The sequence below is a fragment of the Chondrus crispus genome, genomic scaffold, assembly GCF_000350225.1.
Source record: "Chondrus crispus Stackhouse genomic scaffold, scaffold_6, whole genome shotgun sequence".
NCBI classification, from domain to species: domain Eukaryota; phylum Rhodophyta; class Florideophyceae; order Gigartinales; family Gigartinaceae; genus Chondrus; species Chondrus crispus.
Genome location: NW_005178652.1, coordinates 404,676 through 423,493, shown reverse-complemented (window position 1 = coordinate 423,493; position 18,818 = coordinate 404,676).

The following is an 18,818-nucleotide window of genomic DNA, read 5'->3' as shown; positions in this document are numbered from 1 at the left end:
GGGGTCGCTCAATAGTGCCTACTTTAGTAGTGCTTCCCTCTATATAGTGCTATGGCTCACCCTCTGGCACAGGTTATCATACGCTCACACGTGTATCATCCGGCATGGTTCAGTACTCAAAGGATGAAGTTATTTAGTTGTGTTATACAGGCTTTGTTGTGTTTGTGTTAGCAGTGTGCTTTGTCCCCAAATATATGTATTTGAGCCTCCTTTCTATAGTGCCATCCCCCAATAGTGCCATAGCTAGAGGTATGTCACGCTATAGCACTATATCGTAGGAGGCACTGTACGTGAAAGCGGCTCGGAAATCACAATATTAAATTGTTTTGTCGGAGCACAAATCATCAAATGAAAATCTGCACGAAACATGAGGTGGAGATTGCAGTGAGACCACAACGAGGTGGCTGTCAACGTCTGTTACAAATATTAAGATGATGAAGTCATCCCCGTTCAACTAATGGGTTGGGAAACAAATGCAACATCAAGTGATGTTCTACGGTTCAGGCGTTCCTTCCTAACGTAGTGACACGATGTAAAACGAAGTCGAACCTACCATGCCAGATAATTAGTGACGTTAGCTAGGACATAAATCGCGACAGGGCATATCAAGCTCCTACAAAGAGATATAAAAAATCGGCTCCCCGCGTTCTTGCCGCCTGGGATGCACTGGTATATGCTGAGAGATATACCGAAGGTGATCGTCAAAGTAACGAAACATATAGGAATGTTTTGCAAACGATGCCAGGGCGGAAAATAGTGATGCCCGAATCTTTGAGTGTCTATGTTTCTATTCTACGGTACAAAGGTCTGCCCAGTTCCGCATTGGCGAGCGACGTAAATTGATGAGAACTGTAATGTGTGCATTACTTCTTACGACGACTGATTTTGGGTCAGATGTGTGGCTCTACTTGTTGCGCTCTACCGCTCCAATTAATAATGAACGTTGTGGCTTCCTCTTGACTAAATGAAAGCACCCGTAATTGTTCGGGACCTCTTGGGTTATTTCAGGACGTCCGTTAGGAGTAATCGCCAACAGATTCTGTTCAGGTCGTTGCTATTTCAGGGATTGCTGCCTGAGTAAAGAACCGACGCAAATCTGCACACTCGCAATACCAACCGCGGCAGACTCGTGGGTTGGAATCGGGGGGACGGAATCCAAAATTGGCATTCTTGGTCGCAACCTGCGTCCGCCCGAATGACCCAGAGTGTTGTAGTGTTGCGATTAGTGATTTCCGGAGTCTTCCATTTTTTTTTTTGATGGTTGTTCTATTTTATTCTGCGGATGCAGGGGAGCTACCGAGCCAGCAGAATGTATCTGGTTCAACCAGCTCGTAATCTTATGATGTTATGATAAACGGATAAATCCAAAGACGAGACTCAATATATGAAACTTTCAGACGCAGACGGGATGAACAGTCAGCGCAATCTTCTTTGTAGCTATAAAAGCAGGCTCACCCTCCTTAAATATAAACCGGTGCTTTGCTTCTACTTCTCGTCCCATTCTCCTCGCCTTTCATGTCTTTTCCATGTGGACGAGGAGCTGAAATTTTACACTAACCGTAAATGGGAATACTATCCACCTGCTCACAGCGAGCTCGTTACCTTAAAATGTGATGCTCTCGTGTGAGAGAGCAGGCAACAAAATTGCTGTAGTCAACCATCGCCTCATCTTTCCATGTTTGCTGACATGTGGACACATCTTCTTAGACATGTCTACAAACTCTAGGCAATGCCCCTAATCCCCGCGAGTACAGCACCGAAAATTTCGCTTACGCACAACAGTCTCTTGTCAGGCACAATAGAAAGGACGCGGACCCACATACCTAAGCATAACTCTGTGCTCCTTTTTTGTGACGGCTATGTTTTGCCCCAGTCGGGTTATTTTCCTCCCGTTTCGGTCTTGTTGAGCGCTACGTCCCGAGAGTAGGTTCGTTGAACGCAGAATTGTGTTGTCGTTAAGAAGATATACGTTTTGTCTCCAGGAGACCCATACTTTTCGAGTAGTGTCCTCCCGAAAAGTGTGGGGTGGTCCCATTTTGTGATCGGGGCATAAACTTCACAAAATTCACACAAACGTCTCAAAGTTCTCACAAGTTTTGTGAATCTCGCTTTGTTTTTGTGAATCTCATTTTATTTTTGTGACGTCAACATCTCGAAGTGCTCTTTTGTTGTCTGTTTTGTGATTCACACACAAATTGTTTTGTGACTCTCACACCATTGTCTCACAATCATCTCCAACATCAACAAACCACCACAAACCCATCTAAAAAGCATAGCTGATAGCCTTGTTCTACAGACATTTTACGGCCTTCACTCTCGGGCTTGTGAAGCCTGCCTTATTCGTCGAGGAGTGCGTCGCTCAGAGTCAAACTCCCTCTCATGGACCGGAGAGGGCCCATGTCGCTTCAGTGTAGGGCGAGTGATCCAGTCTACGCGCGATTGTTCGCGCGGATAAATTGTAGAGATTAAAGTGTAGAGAACGGGAAGGTAGTTAGAGAAAACACGTGCGCGCACAGCCTGCACTTCCATGTCGTGTGGAAGCTGGCATCCTTCTATGCCCTAGACATTGACACGAAATATGTCAGATGGGAGATAGACGAAATTATGAAATTATCAAGGAGCAGGAGAGTGTTCCAAATAATTTGCATTTCGGACCTGATTCGCACTCACTAGGAGGGAAAGAGAGATCGAGGGAGCCAAGTTAGAACAGCATAAAGGCAGGGATTAGACGGTCCCCTCAGTAAAAAGGGACATCCGTACCCAAGTCAACATACGAGCCGGTGCAGGTCCGCGGTAAACAGCCGCGAGAAAGGACAGAGAAGCACGTGCCAAAACCGGAATATAACAATAAGTTTAAACTTTTTGTGTTTAACATCTTCTGTGGAGTAGACAGAGTAAGAAGCCTCCAGCACCTGGTGTGGAAGTTCCTGGAGCAATTCTCAGGGCGGAAGAGCACAGTGAGCGACTTTTCAGGCGAGGACTGTCGTCTGTACAGAATTGTGCCAGAACCGTTGTAAGGAGCAGGACAGGAGAGTTCGTACAGCGAGGGCGAGAGGCGCTTACGGAGTGATGACGTTAACCAACCGAGTGGCGAACGTGGAGCATCAGGTAGAGTCAGTTGGGCAGGAAGTCGCCTCTACAAGTGCCGCGGTGGACAGTGTTCGGAACCAAGTCAACAACCTCGCAGAGATTATCAAGAAGATGACGTCGGATGTACGTCAGGGAAGTTTAGACATTAGTTGCCTTAAGACGGGCATTCCCAGGACTAACGACGTAGTAGGAGACCTTCAGAAGAAGATTGAACAGATAGAAGACATAATCACCAATGTCAAGGACGATATCAGTTCAAATCATACGAAAGTCGTCAGCATGCTCAAGACGTTGGCATCAGATCGCACAGCCATGAAAAGAAATGACAGTGTGGAACCGTCTGCAGACATGACGACAAAAAAGGCGCAAATAGAATAAATGCAGAATCAGATAAAGATATGGCACTCTGAACATCGGAATCTGGACATGATTGATGTCGTGACCGACATGCAAAAACCCAACCAGGCTCCTGCAGAGCCCGACGTAAATAAGGGCTTGGAAAGCTCAAAGAGTACCATCTGCAAGACCTATGATGACCATCAGACCAATAGAGAGACCGTGAAACTTTCTATCTCAGATCGGATCAAGATCTGGCAAAGAAGATGTCTCTCAATAAAGTCAGTGGTGCCGGGGACTTCAACTTTCCAGCTGCAAAACAGGATTTTTTGCGTCTACATTCCAAGTTCTCGATGCCAGATGATTTAAAGAGAGATGGCGATGTGGGCATTTGAGAGGACGGCCCTCAAAATTGCTAACAGTGTGTGTCGAGAAAATCCAGACGTGAATAGCGTAGCTCTATGGGACCATCTGGAGGCTCATCTCTTCAATGCAACGCAGCGAAAGGCACACAACAGTACGTTTCTGACAATGCGATGGGACGAAAAAGACGAGTCCATGAATAAGTTTGCGGAGAGAGTAAACACGCTGCGAACGTCATTGAGTGTAAACAAGAGCCTCATTCAAGCTACATTCATACACGGGCTACCGAAGCGCATGCAACCGTTCGCGTAAAAATTTAACGAGAACTTCGTCGAAGCCATCTGCACACGGCGGAAGGTGGTGAAACTGGACGATGGCACCAAGATACCCATCGTTCAGAAACCGGCATCTCGGGCCGCGAACGCCCCTCTCCTCCGGTCGGAGTAAGGTTATGCCCCCGAAGCCGGGAGGATTTCCACGAAGCTCAAGGTGTCTCGCGCCGTGGAAATCCCGGCCGGAACCCAGACCTGGGTATACGTCACAAGTGGACGGGCAGGACCCTCGGTCCTCGAGGCGAACCCGCAGTTATTCGAAAAGCATCGGATCTCCCTCTCCAACGGGGTGGTGCACATCACCCCGTTGCAAGAGTTCAAGGTCCTTGTGGCGAACCCCTCGTCCGCTAACAAGAGGTTTTGGAAGAACCAAGTCGTTGGTTTCGTCACTCCCCACCCGCGGGCGATGGTGCGCACGGCGCTGCTGTTGGAAGCGGTCCTAGCCGCGGAATTCTCCGAGGGAAGCCCCCTCTACAGGGCGAGAGGCCCCCTCGCGGAGCCCTCTCCCAAGCAGAGCCATCCCCTCCGCAGAAGGCGGTTCCCCTCGATCACTTGCCGGGGCACGTGCGAGGGCAGGTTCGCACCATGCTCGTGCCGTACGCCGGAATGTGGGATGGAAATTTGGGCGAAGTTCGAGCGACAGAACATCGCATCGAACTCACCCCCGGCGCCAAGCCATTTCGATGTCAGCCATATCGAGCTGGTCCCCGTGCCCGTGAGGTGGAACAAGCCTCGGTTGACGAGATGTTAGCCAGCGGGGTGATCTCCCGGTCCAAGTCTGAATGGGCGTCCCCCGTCGTGCTCATACCCAAGTCAGATGGGAGCCTCCGTTTCTGCGTCGATTATGGACGGCTGAACGCGCTGGCCGTGCGAGACACGTACCCATCCCTCGTATGGACGAGTGTCTCGCACGCTCGGGGATGCCAAGGTCTTTTCTACCCTCGATTGCAACTCCGGGTACTGGCAAATACCAGTCGCCGAGGATCGACCGAAAACCACGTTTACGTGCCACGCCGGGACGTATCAATTCAATCGTATGCCTTTCGGGTTGATGAACGCCCCGGCGACCTTTCGACGTATGTTGGATATCCTCCTTTCCGGCTACCGCTGGAAGAGTGGTCTCATCTACTTGGATGACATCATAATCTTCTCCAAGAATTACGAGGCACATCTCCAAGACGTGGATGTAATACTCCGTGCGTTGCAACAGGAGGGATTGTCACTTAAACTCTACAAGTGTAAGTTTTTCCGGACTCTTTCGAGTACCTGGGCCACATCATTCGACCGGGCGAACTCGAAGTCCACACGAAGAATGTCAAAGCGCTTTCAGAAGCGACTCCCCCGCGGACCCAAACCGAGCTGCGCTCGTTTTTGGGAATGTGTCATGTCTACCAACGTTTCGCCGATCATTTCCCCAAGATAGCGGCGCCCCTCACGGCCATGCTCCGAAAAGGAGAGCCAGATGTCCTCCCCGTAATGGTAGGTTCGGAGGGGCAAGGGAAAGAAGGAGGGCAGGTTGATGTGTGAGAGTGAAGGAGTTAGTACCGAGGTTTTCTTGGGGCCGTCTTTTGGCGACACTTATACACTTTGAGTGTTACACTATCCCATTACTTTGGCACCTGGTACCCCGTACTCACCATATGCGCGGCCAAGCGCGGTCCTCTTCTGGCCCGTCCACACTGTTCTATTTCCACCTTACGAATTGACTATTGACTATCAGTGCACAACAGTTTCTACACATTTCGAGTGACTGTAAACCATGGCCCTATGCATGCAACCGTTTCACACCTTACTAATCTGCATCCAGACATGACAGAATATATTCTTGCGCAGTGAACAACTAGGCATCTCTCTATTTCCAACAACGCAAAGTCCTGTCATATCTCAGTCCCCATATATGCCCTTGTTTCGTCTACAACTACTAAAATCCGTGTCTGTGTGTGTGTCTGTATGTCCTTGCGGTCCCGCGTTGCCATTGGCGCTACCGTGACAAGTGGCGGCCACGGGCGGGGCCTGGCCGCAGGCCAGGCCGCCACGGGGACACGTGGCGGTGACAAGTGGCGACAAGTGTAACATTTTAAATTAAAATTACTGTGCGGACTGCGGGGCGGGGCCCCATTACAGTACAGGCTGACAAGTGTCGACAAGTTAAATTTTAAAATTAAAATAACTGTGCGGACTGCCGAGCGCGGCCGCACTACAGTACACTACAAATTTTAGCCCGGATCCGTTTAAACCGCGCCACGCGGATCTACATTGTGGGCGGAACTGGGGCGGGCACTGCGAGCACGTGACGGCGGTATGGTAGATGGACGCGTACGACAGGGGGGCGGACGCGTGAGACACCGGGCTGCCCGAAATACCGGAGGCTCGTGGCGACGTGGGCGGGGCGGTGGTGCGCGGGGGGCTGTGCGTGGGGGGGCCGGAATTCTTCAAGGCGGAGTTGCGCAGCGCGTGGTGCTCCGACTTTGGGGGGCAGATGTGGATGCGCGGTGACGAGGAAGTGCGGGCCGGGGCGGCGACGGGCGGCGATAGGGACGGTGGGCTGCAAAATGATGGTGGGCGGAGGGCGGTTTTGGGTGTGCGGCGATGACGTGGAGGAGATGTGGGCTGGGGCAGCGATGGGGACGGTGGGGGAGGGTAGGTGGGGGGCGCCGAGGCGGGGCGGCATGGATCACCACACTCGCGCGTGCGCGTGGGGGAGTGGAGGGCGCGGGAGCGGACTGGGCCAGAGCTGGACGGTGTGGAGTACTACAAGGGTCTTCAACCGGGCGCGCGTGCCGGGGGGCGGGGGAGGCGGGACGGCGAGCGGGCTTCAACCGGGCGCGCGTGTTGGGGGGCGGGGGAGGGGCGACGGCGAGCGGGCGCTAACTGGGTTGCTCAGAGACGGTGACGGACGTGGTGTGCCGGGTAGCAGCGGAGGCAGGCGTTGACGCCGTGGTGGGCGAGTGCGGCGGGTGGGACGGGCGTGCGCGCGAGATCGCGGACGCGGTGTGCATGCAGCTCCACGCAAAGCGGTTCCAAGCGGCGGCGGAGACTCTGCTGGACCGACGGGCGGGCGAAGCGCGCGTGGTGGCGAGCTGCGTGGAGTTTCTGCGCAACATGAGCGGGCAGCACGCGGCGAAGAGCGCCGGGCGCGGCGAGATGTGGCGGGCGACGTGCGTGGTGGGTGGCAGGGGCGGGGCGGACGGACGAGGGCGTGGCAGAGACGTTCTGCGGGCTGGTGGGCGGGGTGTGCCTGCGGCGCGCGGACGTGGTGGACGGGTGCGCTTGGGAAGGGGCGGTCGAGGTAGTGGTGGGAGCGGTGGCGCGGAGGGCGGCGGCGCGGGCCGCGCGCATCACGGAGGGGCGAAGAACGGGGAAAGTGGTCGCTGCGAGCCGGGCAGGTGTCGCAGCCGGCGGTGCAGGAGGGGGCGTGCAGGCGGGTGGGTGCTGGGAGCCGCCGCCAGGTAGCAGTGTTAGGCGGAAGCGAGCGGCGGCGTGGAGTGCAGCGGCGCTGACCATGTTTGCGGGCTGCAGGGATCGCACCGCGGCCGGGGGGAAGGGGACACAGGCGGGCGGCGGCGCAGAGGGCGGCGGAGCGGACCGGGCGCGACGCGCAGGAGCGAGTAACGTGTGGCAGGACGAGGGGGCAAGGGGCGACAAAGACCGGAGAGAAGACGGGAGAGTTAGCGCAGAGGGAGGGGGAGCAGCGGGCCGGGGAACGACAACGTGTGCAGAACGAGGAGCGGAGGAGGAAGGGACTTGGCTTGGCGCGCGAAGCGCGCACGGAGCCCACTTGTACTTTACTAATTTCAGTACACACTGCCAGACAACTACGACGGGTAACAACAATGTGCATCCAGACTTTCTACACATCTCACGTGATATCCGATGTGAATCACACAAGTACTGTCATCAACTTGCATCCAACGGCGCACCATAACGAGAGCACAGTACAACGTCGCATGCTGACGAGAGTGTAGTAAAACGGCGCATGCTGATGCAGGGGTCGCATACAGCGTGACGCATACACTGAATACTCACGTAAGTACATGTCTCTTGTGAGAAATACTTGTTGTACTTTTAATTCACATGTACTGTACTCGGACACGCGCCGGACCGTATGCAGGCGACGTGTACAAATGTACGTACAGGCAGCGACCTCGCGACGTGTACATGTGTACACCGCACACAAGTGTCCAGCGCCAAAGCCACCCGTAATTACCCATTACAACCATGGTGAACAACTTGAAACCCCCGAAATGATGTAATTAAAACGTATACCGATCATTCAAGATATATCACCAGCATGACTGCATATAAGTGGACAATGACAGACCAATAGAATTGCAGCATTCGAACCGACACCCAATAGATTTGCAGTATTGCCTGTGTAGCCCTATAGCGGTTCGGGCCAAATGCAAATTTTCGGCATTTATGCAAATTTGCATAACCCTCCAAAAGACCACTTTCGTCCCCAGAACCCCAAAATGTGAGACTTTACACGTGTCATGTCGTGATATAGGGTTAGGCTGCGGACCGTCGAGTCATGTTCACGTGTCACTCGATTTTTGCACTTTCCAGATAACAGCATGTGGTCGCACATTTCAATATATTGAAAATGTGCGACCAAAGCATGTGATCGACGGGAGGTATACCTCCCTTCGATCACATGCTTTGGGCAGCTTTGCACTCGGAAATGTCGTAATATAGAAAACCGTATCATAACAATCACTCCCAAGGAGCATATGTAGCCGCCGACGACGGCGGCGAGCCCCGAGAGTAAAAGACAAGGAAGCTTGACTCTACAGGTTATGGGCCAGAAATCTTAACCGTCCGCTCCTTCACCCCACCCACCACACTGGCCGACCCACCCCCCGTCGGTCCCCGCCGCAGCCAGCGCACAAACCCCGACGCCCCCGTCGTCGAACTCGTCGGTGACACACCCGTCACCGTCCAGAAGAGCGGCCCCCGAGCCCTCCGCTTCACACCCTCGCCCGCCGGCAGCCCCGCACCGGTTCCCAGCCCCACTCCAGCCGCCACCCTGCGTGTCGCCACCATGTCCACGCCGTCACCTCGTCAACCTGAAACATGGAAGCCTGTTGTCACCCCGCCTAGTCTAGCCGCTGACTTTAGCAACTACCACCAATGGACGCGCCACATTCGTCGCCTGACCAAGCATTACCTCTGCTTTTGACCTCTTGACCACCGCGCGGCCGATCGACGCCGACGCCCTGACACACAGCTACCATCGCAACCTCAACACTATCCTCGCCGCTACCGTCGATGCCTCTCTCGAAGGTTTCGTCTCAGAGGACTGCGCATGCACCACCTGGGCCCTTCTGAAGTCCATGGCACCGAATCAAGACGTCTACATCGAATCGCTGAACACCCAAGGGCTATCCCTCGACATCCATGATATCGGCCCGCAGGCGTTTATCAAGACGCACCAAGATATCCATACGACGATCCTGGCCAGTGCTCCCGCCCACCACTATGCCAAACCATCGGCATTTCTTGCCCGCATCATGCACACCATCAAAGCCGTTCCAGAACTGGAAAACCTCTTCGATCAGTTCGAGGAAGACTCCACCGTTCAGCTCACTGACGTCATGAAGCTCCTACGGAAAATCGCCAACAAAATGCAGCACCAAACCGCAGCCACCGCCATTGGCGCTGCCACACACGATCGCTACCTCCGTTCGAGTGACCGTCGGCCGACCAACACTCACAGTGCCACCTCTGAGGTCAAGAAGTGCAAGTGGCACCCCTACGCGAAGTCACACTACACACATGAGTGCAAACACCCCGGCACCGTATACCTGCCACGACGCCCCACTCCTGACCATCGCCGCTCCCACGATCGCGACATCAATTTAGCAGCCCTGGTACAGCTTCTCGGGAACATAAACAGGGCCCCGGCGCCTGCATCTACTGCCCACGGCGACTCCGCCACCGGCTCCCTTTACCCCCCTCCGGACAGTCGCATACTATTCCACAGCGCGGCTTCGCATACTTTCGTCCCCCTGACCGACGAGAACGCACTGGTGGACTCCCAACCGTCGTCGCGGCTGGTCACGGTCGCCAACGGTGCTCCCGTGTGCGGCTCTCGCGACGGCCACATCACGCTCCCCACTTCGCCCTACCCCCTCACCACCGGTGCCACATCGCTCCCCGGGCTATCCGACATCCTCCTATCCGGACACGCTGTCGCGAAGCGACACGACGTTATTATCCAAGGAGACTCGGTGTTCTTCACGAAGAAGCAACGGCCACCACCACCGCACATCATCCATGCCACCGGGAAGGCCGACCGCGGCGTATTCGTAATGCAGCGTCGCCGCGTGCCCAAGCAGCAATCCGCGCTCACCGCCAATATCGCACCAATCCCCGCTGCCCACTACCCCCTCCACGCGACCCTCAACCACGCCGCTCCGCATGGCCTGCGCCGCTTGATCGCCCACTACCCCGAGCTCATTCTACGCCTACGTTGGGTCGCGCTCGCCATGCGGCCACCACCCACAGACTGTACCGCGCGCCACACTGGCAAGCAGACCAGAGCTCCGTTCCGTATCGCCCTCATCACCGCCAAAGCCCCCATGGACGTTGTTTCAACAGACACCGCCGGGCCGCTCACACCCGCCGTTGAGAGTAGGGCCCGCTGCCTTCAGGTCCTCGTGGACCGCGCCACCCGTATGACAACAGCCGTTACACTCCGCAGCAAAAGTGACGCCGCCACCGCCATCCAAGCTCGTATCGCTCAATGAGAACTACAAACTGGCCGTACGCTCCGCCGCTACCACGCTGACGGCGCGAGGGAACTCGTCATTCCGCGGCTCGTCAACAATCTCCGGCAGAACGGCACCATCGTCACCACCACGACGCCGCACTCGCCATCGCAAAACCCTGGCGCCGAGCGATGCATCCGTTCCATTTTCAACGCGACGCGTGCGTCGCTCGCGTCTTCGCAATTACCGCCCCAGTATTGGGCCGAGGCAGCGCTGGATGCCGTCTCAAAGATGAACTACATACCGCAACGGCAGCGCAGCGGGCTCCTCCGCCCCCCCATTGAGGCATTCTTCGGCCACGCGACCGACCCCGGCCATCTCCTGCCATTCGGCCAACACGGTTTCACGACCAATACGGCGCAGAAGACCAAACTCGCACCACGAGCCATCCGAGTGCGATACCTTCGCGCTCTCAACACGCACTAATATCGCGTGCAGGATGTCCACACGAACCGCATACTCGTCACACGCTCCGTCGAATTTCAACCAACTCCGTATCAGCCGCCGGATCACGCGCACCGCGCCACACACACAGGAGCCCCGCGCAATTGGAACGAGGCACACACCCTCCCTAACGCCGACTTATGGGCCGCCGCGCACGATACCGAGCTGCACAGACACGACACCGTCCTCAAAACATGGCGATATGCCACACGCCGACTTAACGACACCCCACGGCCCTGGATTATGACCTACAAACTCAAGACGGATGAAACGGGCTCCCCGGAGAAGATGAAGGCCCGTTGCGCCATACGCGGTGACCAAATGTCTGCTGGACCGGAGTACAACTCACGCGGTACGGCATCCCACACGGCCTCCCACCCCGCTCGTCGCCTTATCGTTGCCGCTGCCGCCTCCAAAGGATATGCCATGCAAAGCTGGGACGTCTCCAGTGCGTACTCCCGCGCGCCGTCGGACCCAGCCTACCGACAGACGATGCACCAGCCGCCGCGCTTTGACGGCTCATATGCCGCACCGGGCAAGATTTGCGTCATGCAACGCGCTATGCAAGGCGCCCCGGACGCTGGCCACCTATGGGCCACCCACCGCGACAAATGCCTACACGCGTGGGGATGGACATCGGCCGACACCGAGCCCGCTGCTTTCACACACACACTCCCGAACAGCTCCGAGCGTGCACACATGCTGGCCGACGCTGATGATTTCATGGTCACCGCACCATCACATGCCGACCTCGCGGCACTCTGTCTCCCGTTTACTAAGACGTGGCAAGTCACCATCAAAAGACTCACTCGCGGAGCCCCACAATACAACATACCGAACTAAAATTCGAGCTCACCGACGCCGGCATCGTGATGAGTAACCCCAAGCTCGTCTGCAAACTCCTCGCGCATCACCAGTTGGAATCTTGCAACCCCCGCCATACCCCGCACGAACCCGGCGCGGACATGACGGCGATCAAAGCCGACGAACCGCAGACCGACGCACGGCCGTACCGCGCCGATGTCGGCGTTCTGCGCTTCTTAGCCGACACCACCATGCCACAGATTGCCTTCATCGTGGGCGTCCTCGGTCGACATCTACACGCACCCGCTCGCCGACATGCCGACGGAGTCAAAGTCGTCCTACGATACCTCCAAGGCCGCGTCCACGACGGGGTCTTTTACCCGCGCACGCCTGACGGTACGTTGCACATCGAAGCGAGTTCGGATAGTGACTACGCAGCAGACGCGGACACACAACGCTCCGTCACCGGTGTCCTCCTTACCGCGAACGGCGCCCCGATACTGTGGACCTCTCAACGCCAAGCCACAGTGACCCTCAGTTCGACAGAGGCCGAGTATATCGCTGCCTCACGCGCCGCACGGGATATCACGTGGCTGACGAAGACCATGACACAAATGACCCTGCGCACCACTCGCCCCATTGTGCCCCTGCGCATCGGCCGGAAGCCTCACATTCGTCACGATGCCCAACCCATCCCGGCTGGCACCCCCGTCATCGCCCTCCAGGCCGACAACAAGGGAGCGATCGACATGGCACACTCCCGCGGCCCCACAAAGCGCACCAAACACATAGACGTTAAACACCACTATATACAGGAGCAGTTGGCCAACAAATCACTCACGCTGCTCCAAGTCCCCACTACGGAGCAGCCGGCGGACTTTCTCACGAAGCCCCTGCCCCACGTCGCCTTCCTCAAGGCCAGCTCCCAGCACTGCCACTCCGCGTCGCCGAGCACACCGCGCCCACCCGCGACGTCTCTGTGCAAGAAACGAGGAGCGTGTCGTAATATAGAAAACGTCCCAAGGATGGAACGTTCCCTTCGACCGTTTCTTCCCCGCCGGCGGTCGTAATATAGAAAACCGTATCATAACAATCACTCCCAAGGATCATATATAGCCGCCGACGACGGCGGCGAGCCCCGAGAGTAAAAGACAAGGGAGCTTGACTCTACAGGAAAGCCCAACCATGCCCACAAACTTTTCAAACAGCACGGGACCAAGTGGTTTGGTCAGCATATCGGCTGGCATTTCTGTTGTCGGACAATGGTACAATGTGACCAGTTTTCGCTGCACCGCATCTCGAACAAAATGATACGTAATATCAATGTGCTTGTTGCGACGATTTGTAGATTCGTTCTGAGCAAACGCAATCGTACCAGCGTTGTCACATCCAACGCGAATTGTTGGATCCGAATTCGCACCAAGTACATCGGCATGGAAGCGTCGAAGCCAAGCGGCCTCTTCGCATGCTTCACTGAGCGCGATGTATTCTGCCTCACAAGTAGACTTTGCAACTACTGTTTGTTTCCGGGCAGCCCAGCTGATAGGCCCATCACAAAGCTTGAACATGTACCCACTCGTTGATTTCCGTGATTCAAGGCATCCACCCCAATCTGCGTCGCTATACCCATGAAGTTCCGTACCAAGATCATCTTTACCGAACACTATTCCAAGATACAGGGACCCGCGCAAGTATCTCCAAACACGTTTCACACCTGTCTGTAGTATAATCACCCCCAACGACGATGGGGGTGAGTACTGACAGTTCGGAAAGACCCCGATCGGCGGGAAGATAGAAGCACGGCCCACCCACGGTACCGAGCACGGGCTCGAGGTAGCGGTGGTAGAGCGGGATCGGGGAGGACGCGCGCACGCGCGAGCGGTTCTACGCCTCGACGTCCCGGAGCGGTACTGGTTGACGATCCAGTACCGACGGGCGGAGGCGGACCCGGCTCGTGGGCGTGCTACGCGCGTCCTCAACCCGCGCGCGGTGCAACTCCTAGGTAAAACGGACGGAAGTACCTAAAAGTAAGCGGGCGGACCAAGGTGGAGGATCCTTGACAAGTCCGTGCTTGTCGTCCTCCACCGCCGGCGGTCCGCTCATATTTAATGTACATTGTAGTCTATCATAACTCTACAGTAGTGCTGGTCTACCGACACTGTAACGCTGTCAGCCGGCGGGGCTGACAGTCCACCTGTAGTACGCGTCCCGTACCCGTGGATGACACGTGTGTGCGCGCATGGCTGTAAGGCTCGTTGCCTTACTGTCCCTGATCCAATCCTAATCTAATTTCCGTTTGGGGTTATACCACATCACCCCCCCCTCAAGAGTGAACGTCCGCGTTCACTCCTGAGGCTTGTAGAACCTGTCCGTCCCCCTCACTGAACCCTCACCAGCACCGCCGACGGCGGACAAACTCCCGCTCCACTTTGCGCTGTCCCAGTCCTTCCCCGACAGTCCCAACCGATCATCTCCGCTCCGTGCTATCGGCCGTCCTATCATGGCCGACTCGACCTCTCTTCCTCCTCCGCCTCCGCCTCCGCTCGAGGGCGGCGGCAAACCCGTGGCGGCCGGTGCGTCCGTCGTCGCGATTCCTTTGCCGAGCGGGGTCGGAACATCGAGCGCGTCCCCTGGATCGCGAGAGGACGACATCGCTCTGACTCGTACGGCCCCGCTGGCTCCGCCGGCTTTCCAGAAGTCCCGTTCCCGCTCCACGACCGTCTCCGTGGAGCTGGTGGCCCCTCCCGTGGGGCCACCCAAACCGGTTATCGCGTTTCGTCCGGCTGCCCCTTCGGCCCCAGCTGCCGACGTCCTTCCCGTTGCGCATTCGGACGTCGCGCGCGACCACGCCGCTCCTGACGGCGTGTCCTTCGGCCGTCGTCCTCCTGTACCTCCTCCCTCCTTTTCCGGTCGGGAGGGGGAGGTGGCCTCTGCCACGCGGTGGTTCGGGGTTCCGTCTCCCGATGCCCCATTGCTCTCTGTCGACGAGCTGCAGTACCCCTGGTCGCGCAGGGGCCGTTGGGGGGTCACCGTAGCGGAGGTGATCTCGCGTTCGTGACTGCGCCCCGACCTCGCCCGCATATTCAAGATATACGAGGCGGGCGGGTCGGAGGAGGCGTCGTCGGCCCTTTGTCGTTTGATGGCCGAGGGCGATGGCGTTGGTTATCAACTCCCGGACGAGTTGCCGGGGGACCGTACTTACGCCTACAGCGTGGCGGAAGTAATCTATGTTGACCGCTTGGGTGCACTCCTGACGGAGTCGGCGCAGGTAGACCCCCGACGCTTCGTACTGTCGGGGGTGGCGGGGCTGTACGTATCGCCCCGCCCCTACGCCTTCACCAAGCCTCTCGTCGCTCTCCAAAAATCATCGTGTTCTCTGATGCGGTTATACGGTGTGGGTTTGGGTCACCACGATTGGTCGACCTACAGGGGAAAGAGCGAATCGGACGGTCGCGTCGTTCCCTCGACCGCCCTTGCGTCCGGCTTGGCCGTCGGAGACTTTGCGGCCCTCCCCGCGAGAGTGCGGGAAAGCTTTCCTTCCCTGGGGGTACATCCCCTGTTACCCCCCATCCTAAAACATCTCGGCATCGCATGCCTTGATCGTCAGCACCCAGCCCACCCGCGGCTCGTATTCAATTATGAGCGCGAGTGGGCGTGGTCCGTATGCTGCGCCTTCATGTCGGAGGTGTGCATGAACAGGCGGGCATTCGTTCAGCCCGGCCCCACGGTCGCGTTCGTGAGGCGCGTGGCGTCGGGCCTTCCCGACGTCTCCCTGAACCCATCCGAACACGGGTCTGCTCACGTCCCTTGGACGTTTGGCCATGCCATTGGTCTCATGGACCGTGCCAGCGAAGTCACCCCTCGCAACCACCGTTCGTGGATGGACTATACGACCGGAGCTCGCAGCTCCTACCTCACGTACGGTCTCATGGCGGACGCCTTCGTAGCGCGTTCTCCCCTCGTGCCGTCGGTCTCCGGCCACGTGCAGCCGAGGGGAGGGGTCGGGTCTGAGCATCGGCGCGGGCGTCGTAAACGCTACAGGGACCTCGACGCCGAGGCCATGGCCTCTGTTGGTATCGCGGTGAACCCCTTTCGGCCGACGTCGGTCGCCGGCCGTAATCCTGTTGGGGACCCTGTCTCTGCAGCAACTGTCCTTCCCATCCCACCGCTCGATGCCGTGGGACAGGAAACGCCCCAAGGGCGTCGCGTACGCGAGCTGGTGCTCCCCCATGCGGAGCCGGCGGCGTTCGCCAAGGTAGTGCGGGCGTTAGGCGCGGCCAGCCGGCGCAGTTAGACCGTAGGCGGGTTCGTCGATACCCTGGCTGACTGGTTCCTCACTCGGAGCGATGAAGAGCGCGATCTACGTGACGACCTAGCGACGCGCTCCGCGGAACTGCAGCGAGTCAGCCGTGAGCTAGGGTCCATGCCCGAGGCATCCGAGAGCCAAGCCGCGGCCTACGAACGGGCGGTGTTCGATCGCGAACGTTATCGACGCGAGCGCGACCGACTGCGGTCGTCGCAGTCGGTACCGCCGCCTGCGGGCAACGTTCCCCAACCCCCGGCTCCTGCAACCATCGGCGACCCGTATGCGGGGTACGAGCCCGACCCTCGCCCGTCTCAGGACGGGGCGAGCGGTGAGGATACCACACGGGTCGCCATGCCTACCCTGGCGGACATGGCAACCGGCTTACCCCGGCACCCGGGGTACTATCCTCAAGCCAGTTACGATTTGGGGGCTCGCTTGCCCCTGAATGACCGGAGCCTCTGACCTTGTCAGCGCGTAGGTCAACCGCGCGGGGTTTTTTCCTCCCCTTGTCGGCGAGCAGAGGGGGCCCTGGCGCCTTTCCACAATAAAAATCATCTTCCTGCCGAGTCGTTTTCGTGGTACCACATCCTTCCGTTTTGGTCCCCACCCGCAGCCCGCCGCCAGTTCCCCTTACCGACCAACGGCAAACGAGAGACGGTTCGCTGCGCGTAACTAGCGTCGTTCTACTCGACGCCCTCCCCTTTGTCTTCGGTTGGCGGGGGCCTTGGTGAGGAGGTTTTACAGCGGAGGCAGGCGCGCGGCCTTGTAATTCTTTGCGTCCCTCGCCATTACGGGCGAGAGCGGGGGCCAGCAGCCGTTCGCTTTTCTTTTGGACGTCCCTCGCCATTCGGGGCGTGGGAGCGGACGGTTCTCTTATCTTTTGCGCTCCCCTCCCCATCGGGGCGAGGGCCAGAAGCGCGCAATGTTCGTCTCCTTCAGTCCGCCCCCTCGCCTTGCGGTGGTGAGGGCGCGGACTCGTCTCTTATTCTTTGCGCGACCCTCGCCATCGGGGCGAGGGCAACGCGCGCGGAGTTTCCTCCCAGACCTCGTGTTCCTCTCGCCATCGGGGCAAGGGCGCAGCGCGCGACGACGCGTGACGACGATCCTCATGTTTGCCGGCCCTCGCTGCCGATGGCGAGGGCGCGGCGCGCGACCTCCGCGGCTTCATGCCCGCGCGCGCCCCTCGCCATCGGGGCGAGGGCGTGGACGCGTGGACGTACTTATTCTTCTTCATGCGTGCCCCCCGCCATCGGGGCGAGGGGGCGGACGCGTGGACGTACGTTTTCTTCTTCGCGCGACGACCGCCATCGGTGGCCGGGGCGCTGCGCGTGCGCCGTTCGTCTTTTTCCTCGCTCGCGCCTCTCGCCATCGGGGCGAGGCGCAAGCGCGAACGGCATTCTTCTTCTCGCCCGCGCGCGCCTCGTCATCGGGGCAAGGGGGCAGACGCGTGGGCGTACGTCTTCTTCTTTGCTCGCGTCTCTCGCCGTCGGTGGCGGGAGCGCGAGCCCTCCGCAAATTTCTTTACCTCGCGCCCTTCGTTATCCGTTGCCAGGGCGCGGGCGCGCGGCGAACGTTCCTTTCTTCGCGTCCGTCGCCGCCGGTGGCAAGGGTGCGGACGAACAGGCGGAGTTGGATGCGTCCCTCACGTCGCGTTCCGGCATCCGATGACCCCCTCGAGGATGGCATGCTCTTCGGCGTGCAGCGGGCGGTCGCGTGGTCGCATCCGAGGGGGGGTACAAATGCCAAGGGCCGGTCGTCCTACAGTGTATGGTGTGTCCCTTATGCCGCCTGTGCGTACTTTTGCGCACGTGCGTTGCGCCCGTCGTGCGCATGTTTTCCGTTAATTTTCTCGAGGGTGGTGGCGGATTGACACCGAGCGAGCGGTGCGCTGCGTGTGGTTGCTGCACTGTACGACAAGTGTCCCCATTTGTTCTCATTTGTTCACACCTCATCCGCCGGTGGTGCTGTCGAGACAGGGTCGGGGTATGACGGTGTAGTTTTCTCCTTGCCCCAATTTGCGCGTATTAGCCGTTGGCGGAGCTGCTTGTTTTCTCATCCGGGACCCCCATCCTTACGAGCCACAGTGAGTCTCGGTCTCTACGCCCCGCGTTTCACGTCCTCTCCGCAACTGGCAACACCTTGTATTGCTTAACCCCTTCCGAGTTCCGGGGCTTATGTGCCGTATGGAGGTGATCGCCGTTCGGCCTCCACTAGCGTTACGAACCTCCAGCGTGGGGTACTGTACGTAGTACCGCTTCCTTCCGCCATTGTGTCCTATTATGCCAAGGGCTCCCGTGATTCCGTTGGGGTTGCCTCAGTCGTCGGACCTCCCCTCGCCGCGGTGATCGGACTTAACGGAACGTCCGGTGACCC